This window comes from Canis aureus, chromosome 18, assembly GCF_053574225.1.
Source record: "Canis aureus isolate CA01 chromosome 18, VMU_Caureus_v.1.0, whole genome shotgun sequence".
In the NCBI taxonomy this organism is placed as follows: Eukaryota; Metazoa; Chordata; class Mammalia; order Carnivora; family Canidae; genus Canis; species Canis aureus.
Window position 1 is genome coordinate 60,842,100 of NC_135628.1, and position 17,141 is coordinate 60,859,240.

The 17,141-nt window shown below is 36.7% G+C and overlaps 1 long non-coding RNA gene across 1 annotated transcript in view; it reads left to right on the plus strand.

Annotated features, from left to right (window-relative positions):
• LOC144289221 (uncharacterized) overlaps nt 1–17,141 on the plus strand; it is a 52,976-nt gene that overhangs the window by 24,546 nt on the left and 11,289 nt on the right. The window lies entirely within an intron of this gene.

The window sequence follows — 17,141 nt, forward strand, 5'->3', positions numbered from 1 at the left end:
GGCTCTGGTAGAGAGAAGGAAAGAATAGTCAGTATGCAATATGTCCAGAGCCTTCACCATAACAAAGGCATACTATCTTGTGGAAAGAATTTGAGCACAATTCTGAGCCTCATCTAAGTCCCATAGAGTCTTCATGTTTCGACTAAAGAGAGAAAAACAGAGCCACAGGGTTCTGGAACATTGTAGCTAGAGAAGAAAATAGGTGGGGGGTGGGGGCCAGGTGGGGGGTGAAGGGAGAGAAACAGATGTGGAATTCATAGCTCTAACAAAACAGGCCACTAAAATAATGAGACTTAATTGGAAGACTAGAGAATGCTCACCCTCTTCATACCTTGCTAGCCTATGAAAGTGAAATATAAAGAGAAAAAAGAATGAGGAAAGGTAAAACTTTGGGACAATTTCAAAAGTCTAAAATATGTGTAATAAATATATTTATTTATTTATTTATTGAATAGAAAAGAAAGAGAAAAAAGAATTGGAAAAAACAAAAACAAAAACCTAATAATGGTTAAATTTCTAAAATTGATGACAGACACCAAACTACAGAACCAGGAAGCTCCGACAAACACCAAACAGAATGAATACTAAAAACAACATAAACAAATAGATAATAACAAAACTAAAACTAAAACAGAGAACTTACTATGGCCAAACATATCATAATCCAACTGCAGACAAGATAAAGATAAATTTTAAAGTGAGCCAGATTAAGGGTACTATATGACTTATCTCAAGGTCATGAGTTTGAGCTCCATACTAGGGGTAGACATTACTTTGAAAAGTAAAATAAAATAAGCCAGGTGGAAAAAAAATCACTTCCCCCCATGAAGAACGAATATAGGATTACAGTGGATTTCTCATAAGAAATCTTGGAAGAAAGAAGAGAGTGGAGTGAAATATTTAAGAATATGTATAGATATATCTAAATTTTGAAAAAGAATGCCTATGAAGGAGAAATAAAGATTTTTCTCATGAAACAAAAACTAAGGCAATTAATTGCTAACCAGACTTTCCCTGCAAATCTTAGAAGAAATTCTAAATGCAGAAAGAATAGCATATAGATCAAAAACTTGGATCAGTATAAGGAAAAAGAGCACAAAGAAGGAGTAAATGAAGGCGAAATATTTTATGTAATTAATAATCTTAATCCATTGCTTACTTTAGTAGCAATGTTTTGGGGATTATATCACATGGATAAGTAAAATGAATGATGGTGATATTACTAGAAATGAACCGAAAGAATTAGGAATTCTCTATTTGAGGTATTTTTACTATATATGTGAAGCAGTATAATGTTATTTGAAGGTATATTTAGAGTAGTTAAATATGTGTATTGAAAATTCTAGAGCAACCACTAACTTTTTTAAAAGCAGTATACTTGATGTGCTAAGAGAGATAATCCTATAAAATGCTCAATTTAAAAAAAGCAGAAAAAGGGGGAGAAATGAAACAAAGAACAAATGCAACATACAGAAGTTAAAATATGGTATATGTTTATTCAATTATATCAATAGTTAAATATAAATGGTCTAAATACATCAATTAAAAGACAAATTGTCAGAATTGATAAACAAAACCAAGATCCTATATGTCATCTAAAAGTAACTTATTCATCTTAAATACAAGGAAACAGATACAAGGATAGCAAAGAGATGGAGAAAAATATTTTATGCCAACATTAATCAAAATAAATCTGAATCAGTTATACCAGTTGCAGACAAGGCAGACTTCTGAACAAGGGTCGTTATCAATGATAAAGAGGTACATTAAATAATGATAAAGGACTGATCCTCCAAGAAAATAAAACAAAATGTATATGAACCCAACAGTAGAGTGCCAAAACACATGAGGAAAAAAGTGATAGAACTAAAAATAGAGTAGATAAATCCACTATGTTAGTTGGACGCTTTGGTGCTTTTCATTCAGTAAGTTAAAGGCCAAACAGAAAGAAATCAGTAGGATATATATGACTTGAAAAGCAAGATAAATATACTTGTTTTAAGGGACTCAATCTAACAAAAGCAGAATATACAATATATACAATATATACAATATACAATATTCACATTATTCTCAAGTCATATAAAATACTAACCAAGATTTGCCACCTTTGGGGCCATGAAACATACTTTCACAAATTTAAAAATAGAAACTATACAAATTGCATACAAATTATACAAACTGGAAATTACTCCAATCTGTTCATTCTCAGAACAAAATGGAATTAAACAAGACTCAAAAATAGATACAAAAATAGATAACTAGAGGGATCCCTGGGTGGCGCAGCGGTTTGGCGCCTGCCTTTGGCCCAGGGCATGATCCTGGAGACCCGGGATCGAATCCCACGTCGGGCTCCCGGTGCATGGAGCCTGCTTCTTCCTCTGCCTGTGTCTCTGCCTCTCTCTCTCTCTGTGACTATCATAAATAAAAAAAAAAAAAAAAATTAAAAAAAAATAGATAACTAGAAAACCTCTAGATAACTATTAATCAGCACTACCAATAATTTACAGATCAAAGAAAAAGTCAAAATATAAATTAAAATTTTTGAAGTGAATATAAAAATACAATGCACACAAGTCTGTGGCATGCAAGGGCAGTGGTTAAAAGAAAATTTATAGCATGGAATAAACATGTCAGAAAAAAAGTTGATCTAAAATTAGTAATCTAGGCTTTCCTTTAGGAAAACAGATAAATGAGAATAAGGTAATCCTAAAGCCTAAAGGAAGAAAAGAAACAATAAAAGAAAAAAATGTAGAAATAAACTAAATTTAAAACAACAGAAAAAAAAAATAAAGCCAAAGGCTAGTTGTCTGAAAATTTCAATAAAATTGACTAACTGGCTAGGCTAACTAGAAAATTTTCACTTGGAAAAAATGAATTTAGAATACATTTAGATTTACAGGACAGTTGTGAAGGTGTTACAGTTTCCATACGCTCAAGCTCAGTTTCCTTTATTACTAACGTCTTACATTAGTAATATATATTTATCATACTTAATTAAATATTATAGATCCATTAATATTAACTAAAGTTCATACTTAACATTAATAGCTTCTTAGTTTTTACCTGGGTCCTTTTATCATTCCAGGGTCCAATACCACATTTATTTAACCAAAGCAATTAGGAATTTTGTGATTGTTCTAACTTCTGAAGTTCAATGTCAACCTCAGTTTTGATTCACAAACTTATATTTGCTTATTTCCCTGGGAATCAATACTTGATATAATATCGTTTCTATACTGGTTACTTAGAGAGCTTTCTTAGTTTGACACTCTACTGGTAGTGTTAGATACTCTAAACATATCTATTTATTTAATTAAAAATCGTATTTGAATTTATAATTCAATTTCCTTTAAGTAAGGCACTTACAATTAAGTACTTAATTTAGCCAGAGATTGTCCTTAGACATTATACGATAAGCTCTTTGTTTTAGAGACAGTGAGATCAAAAGCACAAGAGGTGAACCGCCTTGCTAGGATAACAGCTAGTTAGCAGCAGAGCCCAGACTAAGACACAGATCTCTGAACTCCTCGGTGTCTTTTCCTTTTTCCCACATTGATATTTTTCCAGCTTCATCTCTGGTCTTGTTCTTCCAGCCTTAGATATAAATTAGGATAATTCCTCCAGTTTTGTTCCCGCATAACAGAATAAATTAGAATAGCATCTGAGTAATCTCTAAATATATATCTTTCTAAAAAATTTATAGCTGCAAAATATTTTTTGAAATATAATGCCCTTTAAAATGTTTAGAGTTTAAATTGTTTTCAAACATCTCAGAAGTTATTTTTTTCTTGAAAATGTATGCATTTTATTTTTATGGCATCTTTTATAGTAAATCGTTGCAGTGCAGGCTTGACTTTTTTTATCTTTGAGATATTAAAAGCCATTTTAACCAAGAGATGGCCTGTACTTACACCTGTACTGACCTAATACACAGTAATGGCTCATTTGTAAGTTTTATAACCTAAGGGTTTAATATTTCACTGGAAAGACTCTAATGGGCTTTGGCATGAGAAAAATCTATGGAGAAGTCAGATGACTTTTTATAGATTATTAAGTAACAGTCATTTGAAACAATATACACTTCAGTACCAGGAGATTATGTAAATGTTACGGAGATCTTTTTCTTTTTCTTTTTTTCCCCTACCAACTGCTTGAATTTCTATTACATTTATAGTTTTCTATCACAGTTACAGTTTGTAAGAGGTAGATATGCATGTTATAAATGATTGTTGAGCACATTTGCTTAAGAGAAAAGCATACTGTGGGGCACCTAGGTGGCTTGGTCAGGTAAGCGGCTGACTCTTGATTCCCACTCAGGACACGAGCTCAGAGTCCTGATATAGAGCCCCATGTCAGGCTCTCTGCTGAGCATGGAGCCTGCCTAAGATTCTCTCTCTCCCTCTCCCCTTCCACCCATCTGTTCATAAATGCATATGCACGCCTCTCTCTCCCTCTAAAAAAAAAATTAATTAATTAGAGGGAAAGGATCCCAAGATCATATAAACCTTGTTACCTCATCACTGTCTCTACTTCTTTTAAATTACATCCATTATAACAAATGTTTCATACAAAACATAAAATGGTTGTTTCAAATATTGGTTTTTATGATAGATATATAATAAGGTGTTTGCTTAATTTATAATACATTTTCCAATTACCAATTATGCAGCCCCACCAGTTTATCAACACATTTTATTGAACTGCTATACACTTAGCCCACAGCTGTGCTACTTTTAATAGACTTTTTTCAAATATTTTTATTTTAGAATGTTTTTTAGAAAATTATTCCTATTAGAGTCACGCTAAACAATTTTCATGTGAGTGGCCCAGCCTGACAAAACTCTTTGAAAGATCTGACACAGTATGTCGACCTACTTATCATTGTGGATGTCGGACAGTCCTGTAGAACCAACAGTATCGGCCATACTCCAAAGACAGGAGTCTGCTTTTTCTGAAAAACCTAACATGCCTTAATTGAAACAAAAGATATATCAGTGCATGGTCTAGAATGATTCCATTTGATTTCAAAAGATTCTAAGGATAAACAAAAGAGATAGTTCCCTGAGGAATTATATAGATAAGAAATTTTGAAGGAATCAATCTCTCAATGAGGCAAGGAAATAGGGGGTGATGAGAGAGATGACAGGGTTAGCAGCCATATAATTGTTGATCTTGGTTGGTTCAAGGGAAGCAGAGAAAATGCCTGCTATCTGAACATATGGAAAGGTTCATCCAACAGAAGCAAAGGACATGTTATCCTCAAGTTCATATGGAACATTCACCATGATAGACCATGTCCCATACCATTAAACATAGTTCAATGAATTTAAAAGAACAGAAATCATACAATGTCCTCAGAATACATTGGATTTAAACTAGAACCCAAAACATAAAGACAGCTAGAAAATCCCAAAATATTTGGAGATTAAACAACACATTTCTTTTTTTTTTTTTTAAGATTTTATTTATTTATTCAAGACAGACACAGAGAGAGGCAGAGACACAGGCAGAGGGAGAAGCAGGCTCCATGCAGGGAGCCTGACCTGGGACTTGATCCTAGGTCTCCAGGATCATGCCCTGGGCTGAAGGCAGCGCCAAACCGCCGAGCCACCCAGGCTGCCCAAACAACACATGACTTAGTGAAAAAATTCTCATTAGAAAATATTTTGAAAAAAAATATTTTGAATGTAAGAAAAATGTAAACATATTAAAAACATGAGTGTGATGCAGCAAAAGCAGTGTTTAGAGGGAAATTTACATCATATCAGAAAAAAAGATCCAAAATCAATACCCTAAACTTCTTCCTCAGGAAATGAGAGTAAAAGAACAATTTTAAATCTAAAGCAAACAGAAGAGAAGACATAATAAAAGTTACAGAATACATAAAACTGAAAACAAGAAAATAATGAGGAAAATCAACAAAATCAAAAGGTAGTTCTTTGAGAAGACTAAGAAAATTGAAAAGCCATAGGCAGTCTAACAAAAATGAAGGAGAGAAGACATAAATCACAAATATCAGAAATGAGAAAGTGTCATCACTTCGGATCTCATGGACCTTAAAAGGATTATAATGGAATAATACAGATAGTTCCATGCCCTCAAATTTAATGATATAGATGAAATAGAATAATTGAAAAGCACAAACCAAAACTCAAACAAGGAGAAATCAATCATTGAAATGGACCTATAGCTATTAAATAATTTGATGACCTACTAATAACCAGAGCAGGGAAATGCATTACAAAAAAGGAAAACCATAGTCAATATCCTTCTTTAATACAGATGCAGAAGCTCTCAACAAACTATTTGTATATAAAATCCAATAATATATTAAAGTATTATACTTGGGGCACCCAGGTTGGCTCAGATGGTTGAGTGTCTGCATTGGGCTCAGGTCATGATCTGCACGTATTACTGTTAGCAATGGGAAAAAAATAAAATAAATGTAAATAAAATATAAAAAGGAAAAAATATATAAAAAGGATTATACACTTTAATTGCTCCACCAGTATCAAATTTATTTTTTAATAAATTTATTTTTTATTGGTGTTCAATTTGTTAACATACAGAATAACACCCAGTGCTCATCCCATCAAGTGCCCACCTCAGTGCCCGCCACCCAGTCACCCCCACCCCCCGCCCACCTCCCCTTCCACCACCCCTAGTTCGTTTCCCACATATCGTTTACTTTAAAGGACAGTACTGATGCTTTATTTTGGTTATCTCTTCCTAAATACAAAATACATCTTAAAGGATGTTCCTCTGCCTTGTGTTCTGGGAGAAGCATATCTTTGAACTACCTTTATCCTGATTGTTCTTTCCTTATGTCCATGTTATCAGATTTAAATTTCACAGTATTATGTAGCTATGAGTTTGGATGGTTTATTTTCATTCTTTTTCTTATTCAATATAAACTTTTAGAAAGTACAGCTGAAATGATTTCCGAAAGTCGGCTTTGTGATTTCCAGGACTCATTTACCTTTTGAACTTGCTTTCCTGAGAACATTTCTATTTGTTATCATTAGTAAAAATCAATTTCTTGAAGCTCATTGCTTTAACAGACTAATTTCCTTTTCTCTACTCTGTTTATATTTAGGGGGTCCTCCCTCAAACTTGCCTCTCTCCACCTTTGAATAATGCCCTAGGTGCCTTTAATTAATCCCATGTTATATATACAACTATATGCGTAAGAACGCCGTAACTAATGTTTTTGTCCTTATTTGGTTCACAGAGAATGGTACTACTAGCCATTTCTAAACAACTTATTTGTTACTTATTATTCTTTCTAATCTTTTTTTTTTTAATTTTTTATTTATTTATGATAGTCAGAGAGAGAGAGGCAGAAGCAGGCTCCATGCAGCGGGAGCCCGATGTGGGATTCGATCCCGGGTCTCCGGGATCGCGCCCTGGGCCAAAGGCAGGTGCCAAACCGCTGCGCCACCCAGGGATCCCTTATTATTCTTTCTAAAAAGTCAGGACCTTCTAAAGTTGTTGGCGTAATAAGCAAACAATCTACTTATTCTATTTGAAGGCTTTCTTTTTTTTCATCTGCCTCCTTGATATCTGGAGGAAGACTTAGTTATTTAAGCATCATATCCAACTCATAATTTAAGAAAGTGCAATGCAGGTATTTTCAAAGGGCTAATATTTTTTGTTCGTTTGTTTCTCTCTTCTTTCAGTGGGATGTCACCTTTGCTGTCTTTCATTCCCATTACTTCCCAAGTTGCCTCTCATATTTTGCAGTTTTTACATACTTATCACTAAATAATTGGTTTCTTGAACATTCCTTTTGACTTCTTTGAACTACCAGGATGGAGGCCATTGGATGGATAGTTTTGCTTTCTCATTATTAAATATAGTTCCTAACAATACGGAAAATTAGGATCCTAGCTCACAGAGAATGCAACTTTTTGAAGCAGGGCTCTGTCTTAGCCAACCCCAAAAATATGTGGCATTGACTTAACAGCTGCATGGCAAAAAGTGAGAAAACTAATACTGGAGACTTTAAAAACAGTAATCCATGTTTGTAACAGAAAAGATTTACTTAATCATCTGCAACAAGGAAGAAAAAAGAAAACAAACAAACAAACAAACAAACAAAAAAACCCACATGTATTTGCTGGGTCAAAGTTCCAGGGGAGAAACTAGAAACAGGACTCAGAATATGAACCCTTGCTAGGTTGTGCGAGCTTCTGTGGGATGGATTAAAACCCATGTGGGAAGAGACGGGTTTATACCTAAACGAACTGGCCAGCTGGCGGGCACAGATGAAGGGATGAAGGGCTTTCTAAGCTGAAGCCACCGATTCTAACTCCAAACAATGGAAGATCCAGAGTTTCTTTTTTTTTTTTTTTTTAAATTTTTTTTTAATTTTTATTTATTTATGATAGTCACACACACAGAGAGAGAGAGAGGCAGAGACACAGGCAGAGGGAGAAGCAGGCTCCATGCACCGCGAGCCCGATGTGGGATTCGATCCCGGGTCTCCAGGATCGCGCCCTGGGCCAAAGGCAGGCGTCAAACCGCTGCGCCACCCAGGGATCCCAGATCCAGAGTTTCAGTAAAATATCTCTATTGGACAGTGTGAGAGAAAGGGAGAGAGAGAGAGAAGAGAGAGAGGGAGGGAGGAAGGGAGCAGGAGAGAGTGCTCAAATTTGAGAACTGAATTGAGGTGGGGCACATGGGAGCAAAGCAGCAGAAAATAAAGCAGATTTGATACATATGATTGGGGAAAACTGCCTGCCATTAGTGACAAATGCAATGTCTAGCGAACTTGAACTTGTGAAGGGATCTTGTTAGCAAAGAAACCATGAGGTTGAACTAAACGCACCACTGACTTTTGGAATCACAGACCATTAGTCTTCCATAAGCAGTAGTCTTTAGAGGGAGTATGATACCAAGGATGGAGGGCCCCAGAATACCCGTTCACAGAAGCTGTGACCAAAGAGCACAACAGAGAAAGAAGAGTTTCTCGACATGTAGAGCCAGGGGTCATGACAAACAATGGGCAAGATAGTTCCTCCAGGAGAAAAGAGCCAGGGCCTCATAAATGCTGGTGTTAATTTTTATTGTGACAGCCCAACAAATGGGCCCTTGTTAGAAACATGAGTCTTAATTGTCGTCAAATTTTTAAAAATTTTTCCAAATTAAAGAATTTGACTTGATTCCCTTATATTTGAGAAGAAGGGTGACTTCCAAAATGACTCAAAGGCCACACGTTATTATTATTTATCATCTATACTCCAACAGAGGCTATATTGTCTATTACAAAGTATATCCTTTCCCTCTTCTCTACTAATCTGAACATGTAGATAAATGCACCCAGGCACGTGCACATACATATCCATGTATAATTCTCTAAGAGTATAGCTACTTATATCAATGTTGAGAATTATAACTGGTATGTATACGGACGCACATTGCTTTCCTTTGTATAAGGACATATTTTGTCTACTACCCGTAGGCATTGCTAAGTACAAAGAGAAAATTCATTTTTATGAATAAAGAAGACTTCTGGAAACAAGATAGGTGATTACACAGGGAAGAGGTGGGGATTTCTCAGTGACGTGGAAATGCACAAACATTTATATACTTATTATATACTGGATACTCTGTTTTGTGTTAAAAAATTTTATTCACAGTAACTACATGAGAATATTATTGTCCACATTTAAATGAGGAAATATGACAAAAATGAATTTTTTCTTCACTTTGCACAACCGATAAGTAATAGACTGAGATATATTTTATAAGTGAAAGAGGTACTGGATTGACTCAATGTAGGGATGACTTAACAAAAGGACCTTCAGGAAAATCAGGTTACTCAAAAAGGACACAGAAGTTATTCAGGGATCATTTTACAAGAAAGAGTCAAAACTAGTATGGGGGGGGGGGGGCAGACGGGACTCCAGCTCCCTCTCTGCTGGTTTTCTGCTAGGCCCCATTTATTCATGTTCCACATTTTGCCTCTTTGGCAGACCCCACTTCCAGGGGAAGCAAGAAAGTTAATCATTCTCTGAATTTTGCCCTAGGCCCCAAACACCTGATAACACCTAACAAGAGCCAGATCCCAAACACGTTCCAGGACTTAGCTTCAAACCAACCTGGGCTGATACTGGCATCAATGCTTTGATTATTTATGGAGTAGCACCTATTGTTCACTTCACATCTGCCCTTGATTGGAACCTACCCTGAATTCCTGGAGGAATGTGTACCCTCGAACCTTTCCTAATATAACCCCTTAGCTCTACATGACATCAAGATTCACTCTCCTTTCCAAGTCCAGACACTCTGTCTGCTATACCTGTCGTTTACACTACACGATAACCTCTCTTTTCAGTTCCTCTGGCTCATGTTTGAGTCCTCCCCTACACGCAGCCAAAGACCCGCTTGGCTAGTCCTGTGGGACCTGCTCCTGGGTTCTGACTGGGTCTGCTTGCTTCAAAACTATTATTATATAATAATATTACCAACTTTTATTTTAGCATGGAATTTAGATCAAAATACTGCATATCAGCTACAAACACATTGATTTTTGAAATAAATTTACCTTTCTAATCATCATAGAAAGTCTGATTTAGTATACAATATTTTACTTTTTGGGAAAGTTATGGATTTATACAGCTGATTGGAGTAGCCCTTAAAACCTTGTAATTAGGGATCCCTGGGTGGCACAGTGGTTTGGCGCCTGCCTTTGGCCCAGGGCGCGATCCTGGAGACCCGGGATCAAATCCCACGTCGGGCTCCCGGTGCCTGGAGCCTGCTTCTCCCTCTGCCTGTGTCTCTGCCTCTCTCTCTTTGTGACTATCATAAATAAATAAATTAAAAAAAAAACCTTGTAATTACAAATCTAAAATCTGAACATTAGACAAATTATTGAAGGAATCTTTGATCGATAATGACTGATTTTGTGAATGATTATGCAATTCATTAGTCTAAATTCTTTTAAACATTGCTTGCTAAAACATTATCTCTAGGTAAATTATTGATGTATTCCTTTAGTGAAATATTATATGCAATTTAAACACCAACTATTTTAGCAGAAATTATTTTTTTAATTGGCTCAACTGCTGATTGTAATCAACAATTAATTTTTCCAAAAAAAAAAAAAAAAACAATTAATTTTTCCCTTTAAGAATCTGAAGTCTAGGGATCCCTGGGTGGCGCAGCGGTTTGGCGCCTGCCTTTGGCCCAGGGCGCGATCCTGGAGACCCGGGATCGAATCCCACATCAGGCTCCTGGTGCATGGAGCCTGCTTCTCCCTCTGCCTGTGTCTCTGCCTCTCTCTCTCTCTCTCCGTGACTATCATAAATTAAAAAAAAAAAAAAAAAAAAAGAATCTGAAGTCTAGGGATCCCTGGGTGGCGCAGCGTTTGGCGCCTGCCTTTGGCTCAGGGCGTGATCCTGGAGACCCGGGATCGGGTCCCACGTTGGGCTCCTGGTGCATGGAGCCTGCTTCTCCCTCTGCCTGTGTCTCTGCCTCTCTCTCTCTCTCTGTGACTATCATAAATAAATAAAAATTAAAAAAAAAAAAAAAGAATCTGAAGTCTGATATCCCAGACACATACATTAGGCAAAATAGAACTTTAAAAAAAAAAGACTATATGATGATTCTAAGACATGGGGAAGCAATATAATACAAAACTATAAAAGGATGAACATTTAGATGGATTATAAATGCAACCATTTCATGAATACTTTAAAATATTGTAGAAAAGAAAAAAATCAAAGCATTTTTTTTCAAAATATTTTAATGACAAACAATATATTTCTGACAGTGTAAAGGAAAATCTAGTTGTCTATATCTGCCCTGCCATATGCATATAATAACCCTGGAAACCAGTGAGTGACAGTGACAAATGTTAATGACTCACAGGTCTATGCATTTTTGGCTGCTTCTCTACTAAACTATATGCTGTAATTTGCGGAGATGACCTCTGCTAGATTTAGCTGTGATTAGCCACAGATTAAGTGTGGGATTAAAGTCTCCTCATTCTAGGACACAACCTGAAGGAGCTCCTCTCCTCTGGGACATGGGGTTTCAGGGAAGAGGAAGGATTCAGAGGAGTAAACAGAAACATACAGTGCCTCTTCCTGTTTCTGCTCAGAACAAGCAGAAACCACTCCAGCTCAGGGAACTCCTGTGCCCTTGTTCCAGGGCTCATTTGGAACAGTTCTACCCCAAAGTTATGTCAGGTGACAGTTTTACCAAATTTCATCCCACTATTTTACATGGGCTGAATATTGTGCATCTGCAATAACAGCCGAATGCCTGAACCATGAGTCTCTAATGCAAATACCACGCTGTTGAGGTTTTGTCCTGGCAACATTCTACATCTGGTGCCACTCTTGGCATCAGTCTGGTTCTGTCGTGATCATACACAATATTCCGCTGGCAACTTCGATGTTCATAATGCCTTGCATTTATGTCTTGCTTCAGCGTCTGAGAGTCTATTATGACTCTTGAGCACTCTACTGGGTTTATCGTTGCTGGACCTGGATGTAGGATGCAAGCTGGATGAGACACTCCTCTGTGTGTTTCCTCACTTTGGGATCCAGGATGAAGGGGCCTATCTTACATGGGATGTGTTCCCAGAGTGGTGAGTGGAAACACACATCTCTAAAAACCTCTGCTCGGTAATGGTAAATCTGTTCTATTTGCATTCCAGTGGCAAAAAAAAAGAAGAAGAAAGAAGGAAAGAAAGAAAGAAGGAAAGGAAAGGAAAGGAAAGGGAAGGGAAGGGAAGGGAAGGGAAGGGAAGGGAAGGGAAGGGAAGGGAAGGGAAGGGAAGGGAAGGGAAGGAAAGGAAAGGAAAGGAAAGGAAAGGAAAGAAGGAAGGAAAGAAAAGAAAGAAAGAAAGAAAGAAAGAAAGAAAGAAAGAAAGAAAGAAAGAAAGAAAGAAAGGAAGAAAGGAAGAAAGAAGAAAGAAAGAGAAAAAAGAGAGAAAAAGAAAAAGAAAAAGAAGAAAAAGAAAAAGAAAAAGAAAAAGAAAAGGAAAAGGAAAAAAAATACCTGGTCAAGGCAAAGTTCACTGGAAAAGTAGAATTTTTTTTCTCCATATTAAACCATGGCAAGAGTGAGGAAAAGAGAAGTATCATGAATAAATAATACAAAATAGATAAATATCCCTGCATTTTTTATGTGCATTAGATCTACTTTATTTCATAAATAAGTATTCTTGAGAAATTATTTCACGAAGCTAGATGACACCATTATCAAGCTGGCTCATGTAAGCCTCTCTATTTTGTAAAATTAATGCTATAGTAGTGTATACAAATCATCAATTTTAAATCTATAGCTTTCAATCTCTACACAATAGAACAATGCAAAGAAGACTGATGTTTCTGAAACAGAAGGCTGAGACAATTATTAAATAATTATAATTATAGTGATAAGTATTCAAAGTGTGAATGTTTCTAAACATGTTGTGCATCTGGCTAATCAATGTCTCCACCTATATGTTAAGATGTGTTGGAAGATGAAATTATTGATATTTTCTGCTTTCAAAGGCATGGCAGTAGCAGAGGATTTGAAGATTATTTGTTTGTTATGTGACTAATATTATGCATACGGTCATCGAAAAAAAAAGCTGTCCTTACCTACTTGCAAGGTGTCATGGATTTCATCACCAAGGAAGGATGTGTGCAATGATGGCAATTGCTATTTTTAAGCTTTGACAAAAATCTAGAATGTTATGAATCAGAACGATTCTGTAACGACTTTGAAATAAATCTGTGCACAAGTAGTTAGACATGCCTACAGGAGACCTTTTGCCACTAAATTTCTTTGAATGTGAAAAGTCACTAATTGTTTTGCATTGATATTTTATTAAAACATGGCATAAACTAGATTTAATTTATACATTAAAAACTAGAATCCTTGTTCATAAGACTGGTAGACACCATTTCTTAGGCACACACAATGGGAATGAATATTACAGATACCGCCTTTTAAACACAGACCAATCTCAAGAATTCTAAAATCACACAAAATGTTTTTATACCTGTAATAGGTATACCTATTACACCGAAAGCCTTAACTGTTTGCTTAGGGAGTAGTGAGCGGTCCTCCAAAACCTGTCTTTCCTTCCTTCTGGGAACATGGGAACAACATATTTCTCTCTCTTCCCTCCCAGGGAGGAGTGTCTACCTAAGCAAATTACCTATGGAGTGTGAGCAGAAGTGATGTTTTCCACTTCCATGTTGAGTCCTCAGGATTGTGGCCTTATCCTCTCCACTGACAGAGCTGCTAGGGACCAAGCTGATTCAGCTTTGAGACAATGGAAATGCTGTATGGGATGTGGTTTCATGACGTGGAGATATCCAAGCTGCCAAGTGTCCATGTAGAACAAAATTGTTTTGTGAATGTTGACAATTAATTTAGAACTATTACATAAAAGTGAAATAAACTTGCCTATTTTTTTTTCCAAACACTGTGATTATGAGGCTTATATAAACACCAAATAACTCATTATGGTCATCTGATTTAGCAATAAGGTGTAGCAATTTTAATGCGACCTTCTTACATGGCACATACAAAGAGAGGTGCTAAGATACAACCTTCTCATAATCTCTCTTCTTTTTCACTTTCTTTTCACATAGGTTAGCGAGTAGTATGTTTTTGGTAACAAAAAGGATGGATCTCATTTTATGTGATTTTGCTAAATCACACAAGATCAATATGCCAGGGGCAGCCCTGGTGGCGCAGCAGTTTGGCACCGCCTGCAGCCCAGGGTGTGATCCTGGAGGCCCCGGATCGAGTACCATGTCGGGCTCCCTGCATGGAGCCTGCTTCTCCCTCTGCCTCTCTCTCTCTTTCTGAATAAATAAATAAATCTTAAAAAAAAAAGATCAATATGCCAAACATCAAAAAGTACTATTGCTAAGTAATATAGCAATAAAAATATATCAGTTTTGATGTTTCTCATTTAATGGTAAAATTAGTTATCACAAATTTCTTTTCAACTTCATGTTTAAAGGTCGTCTTTTCAAAAAGAGATGTTTCACAGATGGAATGTATTTGAAAAATTCACTAGAAAACAAATACTCTTCAAAATGACACTTGGAAGGATTATACACAAAGCCTAAAGATTCTTATTGATAATACACACAAAAAAAGGTCACTCTTCCGTGTTTTAACTGCTTATCTTGAAATGTAGGGCACTTGGGTGGCTCAGTCTGTTGAACGTCTTCCAGTCGCGTCATAATCCCAGGGTTCTGAGATCGAGTTCCACGTCAAGCTCCCTCTTTCTCAGGGTACCTGCTTCTACTTCTCCCCCTGCCTGCCCCCTGCTTGTGCTCATTCTCTCTCTCTATCCAATAAATGAATAAATTAAAAAAAGAACTGTAATTTTAGAAGTTCCAGGAAAAATAACTGTTAAACATGAAATAAGATTATCTATGCTTTACTTAAGATGAGTTCTTTTCTACAACTTAAACCTAGAAAGGTACTTAGGAGTGGCAGGGATGTAGGCACTGGCATAAAGCATAAGGATGAATACACACTCCTGGACAAAACCTGCCTGAAATCTATTAGTACTTTGTAAGTATTGACTGAGTTGTTTTGATGCATAATTTTAATGACTCCTGAATTTGTTGTTTTTTTTCCCCTTGATTCAGACAAATAACAAAATAAAAAAGTTTAATCATTACACACTTGCTCGTTAATGACTTTTAAGTGTCCATAGTTTGGGTTCTCCAAAGTGTAGTCCTGAGAAACCCAAGTAGAGAGAGAGGAGAGTGGGACAGAGAAGAGCCCACAGTGAATGTATTCATGAGGAAGTTGCTCCTAAGAGCAAGGACGGCACCATCCTGCCTGGCCGTAGGGCCCTCTGAGCAGCACTGTGAAACTCACCCCAGGACTCTCTTACCTACTGGAAGCAGGCCAACTCTCACACTCTCCTGTTAACTCTCATCCTGCCCCAGGGGGAGCATTGCTCACAAGGGCATAAGCTACAGAATTGCATCTGATGGTGGAGAGCAAGCTCCCTTAGTGGTGGAGAAAGCTCTCAGGCAGAGAAGGGAGACAGACCAGGGCTTCTGATTAAGAAATGCTGCAAACTGTCTCTAGCTACCAGAGGCCTCAGATGGCCCAAGGCAGACATGCTGGCTCATCGATAGCATCTGCCCTCTCGACTTTGTAACTATTATATTGTGTCTGTTTATTCATCCAATATTCATGGAGCACCTTTCATTGGGAAAGAGTTCTAACTGCTTAGGAAATAATGATCAACAAAACAAAATCCTCATTCTTGTGGATGGTATTTTAATGGGGGAAGAGGGACCATAAAAAAAAAAAAGCAAATGAGTATATAATTGGGTGGTATTGATAGAATGGTTAAGATTTATTTTTTTATGTAAAAGAAGTTCCTGGGTGGTTCAGCAGTTGAGCGTCTGCCTTCAGCTCAGGGTGTGACCCTGATCAAGTCCCATGTCAGGCTCCCTGCATGGAGCCTGCTTCTCCCTCTGCCAGTGTCTCTGTCTCTCTCTGTCTCTCATGAATAAATAGATAAAGCCTTAAAAAAAAAAAAGAAGTGTAAACGGACCTTATGGCCATTCACAAATATCTAATTATTTCAATAATTTTACTTAGATCATATCTACAAAGGTGATGTATATTGGTGCGTTTAATGTAACAATAAAGCCAGTACATGTGATCCATTCATTATATCTTAATCTGGTTGCATGTTTAGATTTGGTCATATTTTCTTTCATGTAACCTGGTTTTATTATATACACAGTTCCTACCATACTGTGTCAGATACTGAAAAGGCCATGGAATAAGCAAACAAAAGAAACAATTCTTGCCTTCTAATAGTTATAACAGCTCAAAATATTTTACTTAGGGATAGCCAGCACAGAAATAAAGCTTATTTTGTATTGAGGGATACTTGATAGGACACAGTTAATTTGGGTCTGAGCTGAAGAAATTAACTAGGAGAACCGTTTTTTTCCTCCAGCAATTTTTCATCTTCTGTATCTTTCATCTCCCCCACCCCAACCCTGCTTTCGGCTTTCCCCTTCTTGTCTCCTTCCTTGCCCACCTCCCTCCCTCCCTTGGTCTTTCTGTCGCATAATTGTATTCGATTATAGTCAGGAAAACAAATAAGAAAACCTGGCTATCCCCACCCCCATGTGACG